The sequence below is a fragment of the Dryobates pubescens genome, chromosome 3 (genome assembly GCF_014839835.1).
Source record: "Dryobates pubescens isolate bDryPub1 chromosome 3, bDryPub1.pri, whole genome shotgun sequence".
NCBI classification, from domain to species: Eukaryota; Metazoa; Chordata; class Aves; order Piciformes; family Picidae; genus Dryobates; species Dryobates pubescens.
Genome location: NC_071614.1, coordinates 45,939,302 through 45,953,554, shown reverse-complemented (window position 1 = coordinate 45,953,554; position 14,253 = coordinate 45,939,302). Strand labels below are relative to the sequence as shown.

Sequence of the window (14,253 nt, the reverse complement as noted above, 5' to 3'; positions counted from 1 at the left end):
AGCTCCTGAGACAGCAAAATGTCATGTCCTGGTCCAGCCCTCACAAGTCAGACTCCTCAATGATGAAATCAGGTTATATTTCAGGAAGGTTTTAACACATAACATAAGTTAGAAGACAGGTTGTTTCTTTTTAGGTTTTAGATCTATGAAAAGTTATGTTTTTTCTCCCCTGTGTAAATCAGTCTTATGTAGATTCTAAACAGTCTTATCTTGATCTTGAACTTCATATTTTCTAACTTTTTACATACAGAATCTGACCTTCTTGGAGTCACATGTCCCTGGCAGACAGGGCAGTGAATTCCAAGGTTGGGAGTGACACAGCTTTACACTGTTGATTGTCCTTTCCCCTATCAGTTGTCCCATAAACTGGGGCTGATACAGGCACAGCAAAGGGGAAGATCCTTTCAGACAGCCATGTCAGCCCAAAAATAGAGTGAAAAGTTGGGATGAGTGAGTGAGGGCCTGCAGATGAGCCATTGTGGGGCACTGGGGGCTGGGATGTGCTCAGAGTGTGGCTGGTGTCAGCACCTACAGGGTCACTTGATTAAAGCATCCACAGAAAGAAGGGGGTTCTTGCAAGCAGGGGTGGAAAACACAAGGCGCTGGAGAGGCGGGGGAGATTACAAAACCAGAAACAAACGTTCTAGCTTTGTGCAGGGTTTGGTTGTGATTGAAACATGGGTTAAAACTGGTGAAAACCAGTTTGCCATTCACCAAGAGGTGAATGCAGGATAAGAACAAGTAAGAACATATCTTTCTTGTGCCGATTAAAGACTAACTGTTTGGCCACTTTTCCTCAGCTCTTGTTTCTATTTGCTTCAGCTATTGGGTGCAGAGTAGTGATGATAAACATTAAAGGTTCCATCCTTTGTGGAGGGGGTATCCCCAGAACTCAGCTTGTACTTGGGGTGACAGACTGAAGATAGCCTCACAAGAGTATTGAGTGGAGGACTGAGGTGGGTCTTGGCTATAAATTTTGATCTGTAACCAGACTCTTAAACCACAGACAGTTTGACATAGTGTTCCCAAAAGTCCTTGAATTACAAAGAGGCAGGACCATGTTCTTCAGAAAATACTGGTTTGTCCCTGGTGCCATTGTGCCAGCAGCAGTGGATTAAGGGAGGATTCCCTCATTTGGGACAGGGAGACTCCTTAATCTTCATAGCCTGGATTTAAAAATCCTGGAGAGCGTAATCACAGCCAGCTGGATTAGCATCTGCTGAGGAGCCCAGCAGGAGAGGGCAGCGTGACACTGCCAACCCTGAGGTTGGTCCTCACCCTTGTTTGCAGCTCTTTTTCACAGGCCTGTGTTTGAGATGTACTTGGGCACTTAAAACCACAAATCCACAGAAAACAAGACATTAAAAAGAACATTTGCTTATTCAATCATGGGTGGTCTCCCACAAGTGAGAATCATGTGAAAAACACTACTGGGGCAGGTGGCAACTGATGAGGAGGACTTTTTGGTTTTTTTCTTTTACAAGTGTCTTTAATATTGCTCTTGCAAGGCCATAACAAACTGAGTCATACTTTAGCCAAAAGAAGAAAAGGAGCAGATGTTCATCAGTTGACAGAAACTAGCTGGTATAAGGCCATCCCCATGCTGCCTGGAGGCGCGTTGGCCTTCAGCCACATGAGGAAACCCATAGTTACCACTTTGGCTGTGCTGCACGAAGCCTTGAAACCAGAGTTTGTGGCAGTGTCCCCCTCATTTTTTTCCTTGCCTAATGCTGTCAAGGAGCAGCGCCATGCTCTGCTCCCCAGAGTGTGCTAGACTCAGCAAGGTACAAATTCTTTCTTGTTTATTTATTTTAAACTCTCTCTCTGAACCGTGGGATTTCTGTACAGATACAAGTGAAGCACTTATCTCAAACAAGGCATATTCTTGTTGGGAGATCCTGCAGGAGAAACAGACCATATTGGCTTTTCCAGCTGCCCTCAGGTATTGCTGCAGCAGCACATGAACTCAGTGGTGTGTGTTTATTTGGCAGGAAGAAGTTGCCTTGAACCAGGTGAGGATCAGCTTGCTGTCACATTCACTGTTTCAAATTTTAAACTGCATTGTTTATGCAGATGAGGTTTTCTGGCAGCAAACCTTGCATCCTTTTTTTGCATCTTCCATAAGTCAAGAGGAAGGATGGTGACACACTCAATGTGCCCCAGAATGTGCCGTGTGCCCCGTGGTGATGACCAGGCTCAGTCAAGATGGATGGTGAGGTCACCAGAGACAGTCAAGTGCAAGCTGAACCACTCTGGGCTTGGGAACTGGAACTTTGGCCCTGCTGCACATTGTCTTCTTTGCTGCAATCTACAAAATTTTCCTTTGGATAATAACAAATCTCCTCTCTGCAAGCTGCCCTGTGACAGGGCTGATGCTGTTTTATCCCAGCCTCACAAGTGCAGCTTGTCAGTCACCTAGTTACCTTGGCTTTCAAGTCTAATATCATCTCCTAGAGACAAATTACTTCCCTTTGTATAAATCTTTGCTTTCAGTTTTAAGACCCTCTGGATGCTCCTCTTGCAGGTCCTTGTGATCCCCATGATGTTGTCTTTGCTGGGGACAGTTTAAAGCACTTTCTTACTTCTGCATGAATCCATCCTCTGAGAGAGACACCTCTGATGAAGTACATATAAACAGTGGTGGGAAGGAAAGCTGTGTAATACCAGAGCTACTGACAGCCTGCTGCTCTTCTGGTTGGCTGGCCAAGGAAGACTGCAGAAGGGTAGGGAGTTGTCCTGATTTTCTAGTAACTTCCTGGACAAACTGTTTCAGCCCAGATCCTCTTTAAGGCATTCTTTGCCTGATTTCAAAAGAAACTAAATAAACAGCTCTAAAGATCCAATCCTTGACCTCTCTTTGCCTCTCCCTTTGCCATTCCTTGCTGAATTGAGAGTTAGTGTCTTCTCCTCTCTCTCCATTGCACCTGCTCATCCACACTGATGCAGAGAATGGTTTCTCCTAGCCTGCCATCAATGATCAGTCTCAGGGAACTCTGCTTTGCTGAAACAGTGTGGGCATGTCTACACACAGATCACAGCAGAGGACACCCCAGGTCCCATCTGCCAGAGGATGCTCCATCAACAGGACACCCACTCCCAAGCTTGAATGCTGCTGGGCTGAGGTGTCACGTGCTCTGCATTAGCAGACCTGGATGACTGCAAGGCTCTCAGCGTTTTTCCCCTCCATCCTGGGCCATGTTCTATCAAATTGAATTTGGATACTGGCTTTTTTTCTTTTTTGCTGGAAACCATGCCACTGCTCTGGGATGCCTGCTCCTACCATTTATCCTTTCAATTTAAAGCTTGCTAAGGAGTTGAGTTAACCCTAGCCTCTTAAAAGCTGACAGTCCTTCCTGTGGTTGCAATTAACTGTGAGCAAGGTATGATGACTTGCACCACTTTGTACCAGGAGCAGTGGTCTCTCTCTGGTTTCTAAATCAGGACAGATGATATAGAATACATAGAATACATAGAATAAACCAGGTTGGAAGAGACCTTCCAGATCATCGCGTCCAACCCATCAACCAATCCAACACCACCCAAACAACTAACCCACGGCACCAAGCACCCCATCAAGTCTTCTCCTGAAAACCTCCAGTGATGGCGACTCCACCACCTCCCCAGGCAGCCCATTCCAATGTGCAATCACTCTTTCTGTATAGAACTTTTTCCTAACATCCAGCCTGAACCTCCCCTGGCGCAGCCTGAGACTGTGTCCTCTTGTTCTGGTACTGGCCGCCTGGGAGAAGAGACCAACATCCGTCTGTCTACAACCTCCCTTCAGGTAGTTGTAGAGAGCAATAAGGTCACCCCTGAGTCTCCTCTTCTCCAGGCTAAGCAACCCCAGCTCCCTCAGCCTCTCCTCGTAGGGCTTATGTTCCAAACCCCTCACCAACTTTGTTGCTCTTCTCTGGACTCGTTCCAGCAAGTCAACCTCCTTCCTAAACTGAGGGGCCCAGAACTGGACACAGGACTCGAGGTGCGGCCTAACCAGTGCAGTGTACAGGGGCAGAATGACCTCCCTGCTCCTGCTGGCCACACTGTTCCTGATGCAGGCCAGGATGCCATTGGCCCTCTTAGCTGCCTGGGCACACTGCAGGCCCAGTCGACCAGCACCCCCGTTGACCACCGACCATCGACCAGCACCCCCAGGTCCCTCTCTGCCTGACTGCTCTCCAGCCACTCTGACCCCAGCCTGTAGCTCTGCATGGGGTTGCTGTGGCCAATGTGCAGAACCCAGCACTTGGATGTGTTCAATCTCATGCCCTTGGACTCTGCCCATCTGCCCAGCCTATTGAGGTCCCTCTGCAGAGCCTCTCTACCCTCCAGCAGATCAACTCCTGCCCCCAAGGCAAAACCAGCAAACAAGCCGGTGCTATTCTCCATATGTGCTCAGAGGAGACCTAGAATGGTATCCAAAGAAGGGATGCAAGGAGCATAAAAGGTGTCTTGGCAAACGTGTGCAGGTGCACAAAACAGCCACAAGGACATCTCTGTTTTCCATCTCCTGCCTGTGGCCATCAGTGTAATTGTAGCATACAGAGGACTCAGAGGAGATAATGCCTGAGAACAAGAGCTAGTGGGGAAGAGTGAGAGAGAAAAGGTGAACGATATTTTAAATCCTTTGATCTCTCTAGCAACAGTTGTAGTGAGGATATTTTTTTACACTGGGAATTTTAGTGCTGCTTTGAAAGACCCAAATTAGCAATGCCAAGGAAGTAACTGTCTGTCCATTCCTACAATATCTTCTTGCTTCTGCCTGCTCTGGAGATATCATCAGTGCACACTGATGACCTGTTTTTTCCATCTTGATCATCAGTTTCTCTGCTCAGGGAGTGGGCAATCCTTTGCTTAGAAAACAGACTACCAAGATAAACCTGAGTCGTGTTCATCAGGTCCCACTTGAATGCCTGGTCTGCTGCAGAGCATGTCCCAGAGTGGGAAGAGGTGGATCAAAGCCTGTGTTCAGGGCTATCTCTGAACCTGCTGCACTGGTTTGAGCATCCTGTAGTCCTCCCACCCTGGTCAGCACAGGCTGAAGCTGATTTTTAAGTCAGTGTGCTGCTGGGGAAGGAGTTTTGGCAAAGCCATGATCCTGTTTGCTCTGATTGCTAAAGGTCATGGGGTGGCTCCATCTGTCAGAGGAAGGAAATGAATGCTGGTATCTTCAGCAAACTAATTTCAAGCGTGTACGAATTCCCCTTTCAGTTTAATTTAATCATCTTTGGTGTCTGATTCTACAAACATGGCTTTGTATTGCTAAATCTTTGCTGCATATTAGCAGCTGGAATTTGAATTTGATTTTGACTACAGCAAGAAACCTTATATTTAGCACTTGGCAAATCTTCTGAATGCAGGAGCACATCAGTATATAAATGCAGGTTACTTTGATCACTATAATTTCGGAGGCTTATGTATGAGAGAGAGAATATTGGCTAGGTGCTGATACTCATAAAGGAGCTATGGAAAAATATTCTACCAAGGTGACTGCAATTGCATTACAATATCAGCTTACTTAGAATTTGATGCAAAGAATTGTTTGTAATTAAAAAAAAATGCTTTGTAGAAGTACTGTTAATGCAGTCTTTTGTGGCCTGCAGAACAAGGGTCAGGTACAGAAATACGTTCTTTCAGATGAAGAGAGCAAAGAAGATGAAGAGTTGGGCTAATCCAGGGACATGATAGTGCCCAGGAAATGCAGGACACACCAAAATGGCTGTGGGATAAACCGCCTGCTGGCTTCTTTGCTGCATAGAGTGCCAAACTAATAGTCACTCTTGGCAATAAAACAGGTGTAGGACTCAGGATTTGGCCATATACTCTAACAAAAGGAAGTACTTCAGTTTTCAGCCTGGGGCTGGAGCTGGAGGCATTCCCAGCTATTGCCTCTTCTGACAGCTCATGTACCTTCAAAACCTGTCCAGTTTCAAAAGGAGCCAATTCTGACTCTGCTGACTTAATGGCAGCACCCCCAGATGTACAAACCTGACTTGGTCATACACGATTCTGGGTCACTCCCCTGACCATCTCTGGGGTCTGGTTTTCCTTTAGAGTTGTTGTTAGAGGGAGGAGTACTTTGTACCTGCTGAGTAGGGAGCAAGGGCTTCTGCAGCTGGGAGGCTCACCTGCAGACACGTTGCTTCATCAGAAGGACTGATTTTTAGAAAGAGAGTTCCCTTTACATTGCAAAAGTGATCAGTGTCAGGAGTATGTAGTTTTGAGAACAAGCATCAGGTTCTGCTTTCATCAGAATGATAAAAACTAAGGCAGTCACAGCGACCTTGCCCTGAAAATTTGCATGGGCAAAATAGAAATTTGAGCTTGGATGAAAATAGTATCATCAGTGTTGTGGGCATGATAACCAAGCATTTGCTGCCTCTGGAAAAGCAGTAAGTTAAGAGGTGATTCTTCCTTCCCATTGCCTCTGCTGGCTTCTGACTTCCCAGAAATGCCCCAACCACTTTGATTTATTGACATGCTGGGAAAAGGCAGTTAAGTTTTACCATCAGCCAGTCCTGTGTGTCCAGATCTTCTGAAACAGAAATTAAAATGGAGCCTTCTCATCAGGTGTGTGAGTGGAAGAACTGATATTTTCCAAGTTGGTTGTGTGCTGGTGCTCCAGGGCTCCAGATCCAATCATTGCTCATTCTCCATTTGGAGAGTGGAGGGCTGAAGCAGATGCAACTCCACAGGTGGCTTCACCAGAGGATCTCCTCAATCACAGGGTCTGGTCTGTGTTAGTCTCCAAATCCACCATCCCTGAACACAGTCCAGTGGACCAAATGCGCAAGGCTTGAGCATGCAGCCCTCTTCCACAGGCACTGTGTCAAGAGGTTGCTTGCATCAGAGGCTGTAGCTCTTTCCAGCCTGCGATGCCTTATGCTCTCTAACCCACTACTCTTGGCAGGTGACACAGCATCAGCAGTGCTGCAGAGCTGGTTCTTGCACTGTGGCTGCAGAGCGAGAGCGCACGAGGCGTGATGCCTCACAGCTCTCCACTGGCAGGGCTGTGGCTCGGTGCAGTGGGAGCCAGTTTGTCTCAGGGTGAATAGCTGAGCCTGGGCCAGCTGGCAGCCCCTGCACAGGAAGGCTGTGCTTGCAGCAGAGCTGGGGCTGATGCACAGCCTCGCTAGAATGGATTGACAGATTTGCAGTGAGCAACATTCATGCATCCCATATGTTGCTTAACTTCCTCTGGATGACTTAAAAAGAGGTGAATAAATCTTTTGCTGGAAGAAAGGAAGAGTGTTTGTATACTTGGCTATTTTTAAGTATCTCTTTTTGCCCCTGTAGCTTGGCCCAATATGGTCAAAAAAGGAAAAGTGTATTGATTAATCATTTTAGAAGCATGCACAGATGTATTAAGTAGCTTCCTGTGGCTCTAATGGCAGGCACAGGAAAATTCCCATAAAAACTGAGAAGTTCTGCTCTCTAAGAATCACAGCCCTGACTCAGATTGTCAAAGACAGAATGCTGCTAACTGGTATGGTAACTGCTGGGGCACTCTGACTGACACCTGAAAGATTTGGCTCATTATCTGTAGCAGAACTTTTCCAGGAAGGGTGAAATGTAACCTTGAGGTCAAACAAGAAGCAATGGTATTTCTACTTCTCTCTGTTTCATTTAGGCAGACATATGCAGTACAGACTGCCAGTCCTGATGAAGTGCCATTGTTTAATCCTGAAAAAATGCACATTTGATCTAGTTTGCATTTCCTAAAATCTGTGTTATTGATTTGACAATATATTTTCCGACAGAATAAGAAAATCTGCAGTTATTTATTCATTCTTGCCCCTTGCAGAGCTTGCTACCATCTGTTTTTCTTGGCTTTGCATCACCTTTTTTTTTCCCCCCACTTGTTCTTCTCCCACTGTGCACCAGTGAAGAACTATATTATACATTATCTCATAGCCAAATTATGCAGGGTATTGTAAACATGTTGTAAACTTTGCCAGCTGCAAAGTTAAGGGCTCTGAGAGATCTTGCTAAGTACTGGAAATGCATTTTGAAGAAACAAGGCAGTCTTTTGGAAGCAGATTTGTAGGGCAATGTGACACAAAGGTGTAATACTACTTTTGCAAAATGCTGGGGGAAGAAAGGGAGCAAATGAATGTGTTCTTGGGTCCCTGTAGCTTCATCATAGAGGCCATGAAGTCCCTGGAACAGTTATCTGTCCAGCACTCACTGGTAAGACACAGAACAGCTCCTGTATGCAAATGCTGGTACGTGTGGGCTTTGAGCCCCAGTGGGTGGTAACAGGGATCGGAGCTTTATATAGACCCAGCACTGCCATCATATTGGGCAGGACAGCACCAAGCTCAGGGCATGCTGCAGGGCCAAAGCTCCTGCACATCTCAGAGTTATCCCTGGAGTTGGAGCAGTGGTGTCCTACAACGACTATCCTGGGAGCATGAAATCTGCAGGGTATCTTGTTCTCTGTTGACAGTTTGAGCTGGGTGCCCCACTTCCTGTGCCCAGAAGTCCAGCCCAGAGGGATGGACACAGGAAATTGTGTGTATTTCCTACCATAATTCTTTGCACCACTATAAGATCCAGTGCGGGGTCTAGCACCGTCTCTTTTCTTCCTCCTCCGTCAGCCGGTAACTGGGGGAGATGTCTGCTGGCTTTGGGCCTGGCTAGGCCCAAGGCCACAGGGGGATGGGCAGTCTCAGGCCTGGCCAGCTGAGACTAGCCCAGCAGAGGGAGGGGGAAGAAGGAGCCCTGGGGGTCTTGGGTGTACCCTCAGGTGGGAATGGGATGTCTTTGGGTTTGTTTTGGGATCTTCCTTTGTCACTGTGCTTTTGCTTGTCTGTAAACATTCACTGCTTTCTATTTAAACTTTCATCACTTTTGCAATCTGTTTGTCCTGAGTGTTTATTCCTGCCCAGGAGTGGGGGGGGAGGGGGCTGCCTCAACTCAGCACATTGTTGGTAGCAGAGGATGGTTCATGTGGGGAGGGGGTCTGCCTCTAACCCGCCACATCTGTGTTGTAAGGTTAGTGCCTATTACTGCTTTTAGAAATATGAGTTGAAGAGTCATAGGTGTATGAGGATGAATCTGTGTAGATCCACAAGAAATATAGAAATATAGTTATAGATCTTTATGTACCTTTTGCTGGTTGACCAATAAGGATACTTGCAGTAGCAAAACCAGGCATCCCAGATATCATGCCTCAGAAATATACAAGAACTTTAAAACTACCATTATGAGGTTTAATATAAGCTCTCTGTCTGTCATGTAATGTCTGATCTGAGTGTGAAGAAGGTCATGCCTTTGAGCCTTCATCCCATGGTATGCTTCCAGAAAGGGCAGAAATCTTCCTGTGGCAGACACACATAACTACAGCCCAGAATCTAGAAATGCCAGATGAGCATTGGGCAGCATGGAAATGGAAGCTACTGTCACCCTGGCAAATGGAGAGAGGGCCTTGGGGTTGTACCGATGCACTTGGCAGAGAGCAGTCCCAAAGTCCCTGCAGTGAAGAGGTCTAAGAAGCAATGTAGATTACAGGTACACTGGGACAGTGGATGGTGGACATGCAAATGCCTGTACAGGCTGATGGTTCACATCCAGCCCTCAGTGGAGTGCAGTTTTCTACATTTGCTGTAAATTCAATATGAATGCTTTTGTGCTCGTGTTTTTACTAATAAGGAAAACAAAGACGTCTTAGGTTTAGAGGAGATTTGAGGTGGAACTATGATAGTAACTGCTCTGGTGCCAGAGATGTGGCTCTTAAACAGCATTTTGGAAAGAGTCCAGGGGCTGGAGGTGAGCACAGTGGTGCTTGGGGTGGCACAGGCCCAATCCCCCAGCTATCCTTTGGCTGTCCTCCCCATGCAACTACTCGCAGCCCTTAAAAAAGCTGCTGACCAGTAAGACAAATAGCTGGACAGGACATCTGTCTACAGTGTTTAGGGAATGCAGAACCATCTTTTAAATTATTCCAGCAATACTTCATCTTCTTCTCCAACAGTTAGTGAAAAAGATCACAAGTTCAGCTGCACTGACATATTGTGGCTGTGAGTGTCCTGTGACTTACAGCAACAAAGTTGGTGAGGGGTTTGGAACATAAGCCCTACGAGGAGAGGCTGAGGGAGCTGGGGTTGCTTAGCCTGGAGAAGAGGAGACCCATCAACCAATCCAACACACCCAAACAACTAACCCACGGCACCAAGCACCCCATCAAGTCTTCTCCTGAAAACCTCCAGTGATGGCGACTCCACCACCTCCCCAGGCAGCCCATTCCAATGTGCAATCACTCTTTCTGTATAGAACTTTTTCCTAACATCTAGCCTGAACCTCCCCTGGCGCAGCCTGAGACTGTGTCCTCTTGTCCTGGTACTGGCTGCCTGGGAGAAGAGACCAACATCCGTCTGTCTACAACCTCCCTTCAGGTAGTTGTAGAGAGTAATAAGGTCACCCCTGAGTCTCCTCTTCTCCAGGCTAAGCAACCCCAGCTCCCTCAGCCTCTCCTCGTAGGGCTTATGTTCCAAACCCCTCACCAACTTTGTTGCTCTTCTCTGGACTCGTTCCAGCAAGTCAACCTCCTTCCTAAACTGAGGGGCCCAGAACTGGACACAGTACTCGAGGTGGGGCCTAACCAGTGCAGTGTACAGGGGCAGAATGACCTCCCTGCTCCTGCTGGCCACACTGTTCCTGATGCAGGCCAGGATGCCATTGGCCCTCTTAGCTGCCTGGGCACACTGCAGGCTCATGTTCAGCATACCGTCAACCAGCACCCCCAGGTCCCTCTCTGCCTGGCTGCTCTCCAGCCACTGTGACCCCAGCCTGTAGCTCTGCATGGGGTTGTTGTGGCCAATGTGCAGAACCCGGCACTTGGATGTGTTCAATCTCATGCCCTTGGACTCTGCCCATCTGTCCAGCCTGTTGAGGTCCCTCTGCAGAGCCTCTCTACCCTCCAGCAGATCAACTCCTGCCCCCAGCTTGGTGTTGTCAGCAAATTTACTGATGATGGACTCAATGTCCTCGTCCAGATCATCAATAAAGATGTTAAAGAGCATGGGGCCCAGCACTGATCCTTGGGGCACACCACTGGTGCCTGGCTGCCAGCTGGATGTGGCACCATTCACCACCACTCTCTGGGCTCGGCCCTCCAGCCACTTCCTAACCCATCGCAGTGTGCTCCCATCCAAGCCATGGGCTGACAGCTTGGCCAGGAGTTTGCTGTGGGGGATGGTGTCAAAGGCCTTGCTGAGGTCCAGGTAGACTACATCCACAGCCTGCCCCACATCCACCAGGCGGGTCATCTGATCATAGAAGGAGATCAGGTTGGTCAGGCAGGACCTGCCCTTCCTAAACCCATGCTGGCTGGGCCTGATCCCTATCACCATATTGATCTAAGAATCTGCATGTAAAGTCTAAAGTTGCTTAGCATTTTTCATTTTATGTTCTGAACTGATGGCTGACGCCTCTATGACATGACTAATTTTAATGTTAATTTGCATCAGGGTGCACTGCAAAGCAGAGCAAGAAATATACATTAGTTACTGTACTCTGATTTAAATCATACAAGAATCTTAAATAATGTGGACAGGTAGGGTGAGAGGAAAAGTACAGTCAGCAAAACCTACTCTGCATTTGGAGTGGACATTTTGAACATGGGGAATACTTTCACTTGACAGCGGTCTGAGCTATTTCTGATCACTGAATGCTTAGAAAGACTCATCCAGGGGTAAGTGTAATCACCTGTTCCCTCTTTGGTTTCAATCCCCAGTGGTTTAGAGTGAATGGAAGGGAAGGTCTTTCTGTGCATCCCAAGGAGAAACAGATGTAACAGTCTCAAGAACCTCCTGATCCAGATGGTTCAGCAAATACTTCAGCAACTTGACTTCATCTAAAATTTCTAGGGGGTTATTTATACAGTGAAACATAGGCCATGATGTTCAGTGCCATCAGTTCAGTTTTCATTTTAAATCATTGGATATTTAACAAATAATGCAGATAAATTTACAAAATTATTAATCCCAAGCTCTAATTATTTTTTGGGAAAGGAACATTTTGCATTTTTATCCCACTTTGATTTGCATCAGTTCTCACTGACCACAACTGCAATGAGTCAAGGGGCCAGATTTCTGATTCAGACCATTGTGTGGAAGAATAAGCCTAAAGCAAAATGAACCTCTTCTGAAAGGCTTTGGGATATGCATATGCAGATATACATCTATTTTCCAGTAAAGTTCATCCTTCAGGTAGTTCATTTGACTTTATTGGAGAAACTAAGGTCCAAGTTAGATATCTGGTTTCTTGTTGGCTTCAACCATCATAACAGAGCCTCCAGAGAGCTCTCTGGAGACACACAGGATAGGATTTTCCAATGGAAACTGATGTGTCCACCTCCCTTCAGTGGAAATCCTAGCAGACTCACATTACAGAATCTCTCTGCCACCCCTTCCTCACAGCACCATGTGTGATGCAGGGCCACTTGCTCCCTCACTCACTCAATGCTCTTACAGTGGTGCAGTGCCTCTCTCCCAAAGCTGCAGTTTGGCAGACATCAGCCCATTCACAGAGACAATTTTCTCCAAATCATACTTGAGACTGAAGACAAAGCAGCAAAGTCTTGATTTCTTTTCTTTCCCCTGCCAGAACCCATATGTACCATGCCAAGCTGTGACACACAACACCTTGCATTGCAGACACGCATCATTCATCCTGACTCAGAGCAGGGAAACCTTCACTGTTTCATCCCATGTTATTTCTAGTCTGATGCACCAGGGAAAGGCTTCAGTTCTGTGATGAGGTCTAATCTACTGGCTTGGGTGTTTTTGGGGGGAGTTGTTCAGACTTTTTTTTCCAGAAGCCTGAATATCCTTCAGTGGCTACTGGTTTCTAATGATACTTCTGGCTACAAAACCCATTGCAAACTGATGAAAACTGGGAGCAACAGAGCGACTTCAACAGTGGCACCCACTCAGGGTGGACCCATCAGCCTCTGTCTGAATTGCACAGCTAAGGGGTCAAAATTATGCTCTAGGGCTTCTGAATAGCTTTATGCCATATTTTTGACTGCATTTGTCCGTGGCCTTGCTGCTTCCCAGCAAATGCTGGTGCTGCCCACTGCTTCTGTGGCCAGGTTCTGAGGCTGGAGCAAGCACTTTGCTCTCTCAGCAAACACTGACCAAAGGGAGCTCATTTTGCAGTGTTAGGCTGAGCAGTGACTGAGGAGAAATTAAAGAAAATAGGGTAGAAGAAAACATGTTGGGTAATCGAAGGGCACATTGCTTTTGTTGTCATTGCTAATGTAAAGTTTTTCATACAATCAGCATGGTTTGGGTTGGAAGGGACCTTTAAAGGTCATCTAGTCCAATCCTGCTGCAGTGAGCAGGGACATCTTCAGCCCCATCCATACTGATCTTGAATATTTCCAGGGATGGGACTTCTATCACCTATCTGGGAAACCTGTGTCATTGTTTCAACATCCTCATTGTAAACAACTGTTTTCCTTCTATCTAGTCTAAGTTTCCTGTCTTTTAGTTTAAACCCATCAACCCTTGCCCAACAGCCCCTGCTAAAATGTCTGTCCTCATCTTCTTTATAGGTCTCTTAAGTACTGAAAGGCTGCAATAAGGTCTCTCCAAAGTCTTCTCCAGGCAGAACAATCCAAGTTCTCTCAGCCTGTTCTCATAGGAGAGATGCCTCAGCCCTCTGATCATTTTTCTGGTCCTCTCTGGACTGGTTCCAACAGGTCCATGTCTTCCTTATGTTGAAGACTCCAGAGCTGGACTCAGTACTCCAGGCGAGGTATCACCAGAGTGGAACAGAGGGGCAGAATCACCTCACTGCTTTTGATGCAGCCCAGGACATGGTTTGCCTTCTGAGCTGTGAGTGCATATTGTGGGCTCATGCACCAGTATCCTCAAGCTCTTCTCTGCAGGACTGCTTTCAATCACAGCACCTCCCAACCTGAGTTGGTACCAGTTGGTTGCCCAGTATATGCAAATCTCTTTAGAACAGAACAGAATAGAATAGAATAGAATAGAATAGAATAGAATAGAATAGAATAGAATAGAATAGAATAGAATAGAATAGAATAGAATAGAATAGAATAGAATAGACCAGGTTGGAAAAGACCTTCGAGATCATCAAGCCCAACCTATCACCCAACACCATATAATCAACTAAACCATGGCACCAAGTAGGCCTCAGGTGAGTGGCTGAGTGCCTTGAGAGCCTCATCCTTTGCACTTCCGCCTGCCTATCCCAGCATGGCAGCCAGCAAAAAAAGAAACTAGA

The 14,253-nt window shown here is 46.7% G+C and overlaps 1 protein-coding gene across 1 annotated transcript in view; it reads left to right on the top strand.

Annotated features, from left to right (window-relative positions):
- PAK5 (p21 (RAC1) activated kinase 5) overlaps positions 1 to 14,253 on the top strand; it is a 186,562-nt gene that overhangs the window by 72,943 nt on the left and 99,366 nt on the right. The window lies entirely within an intron of this gene.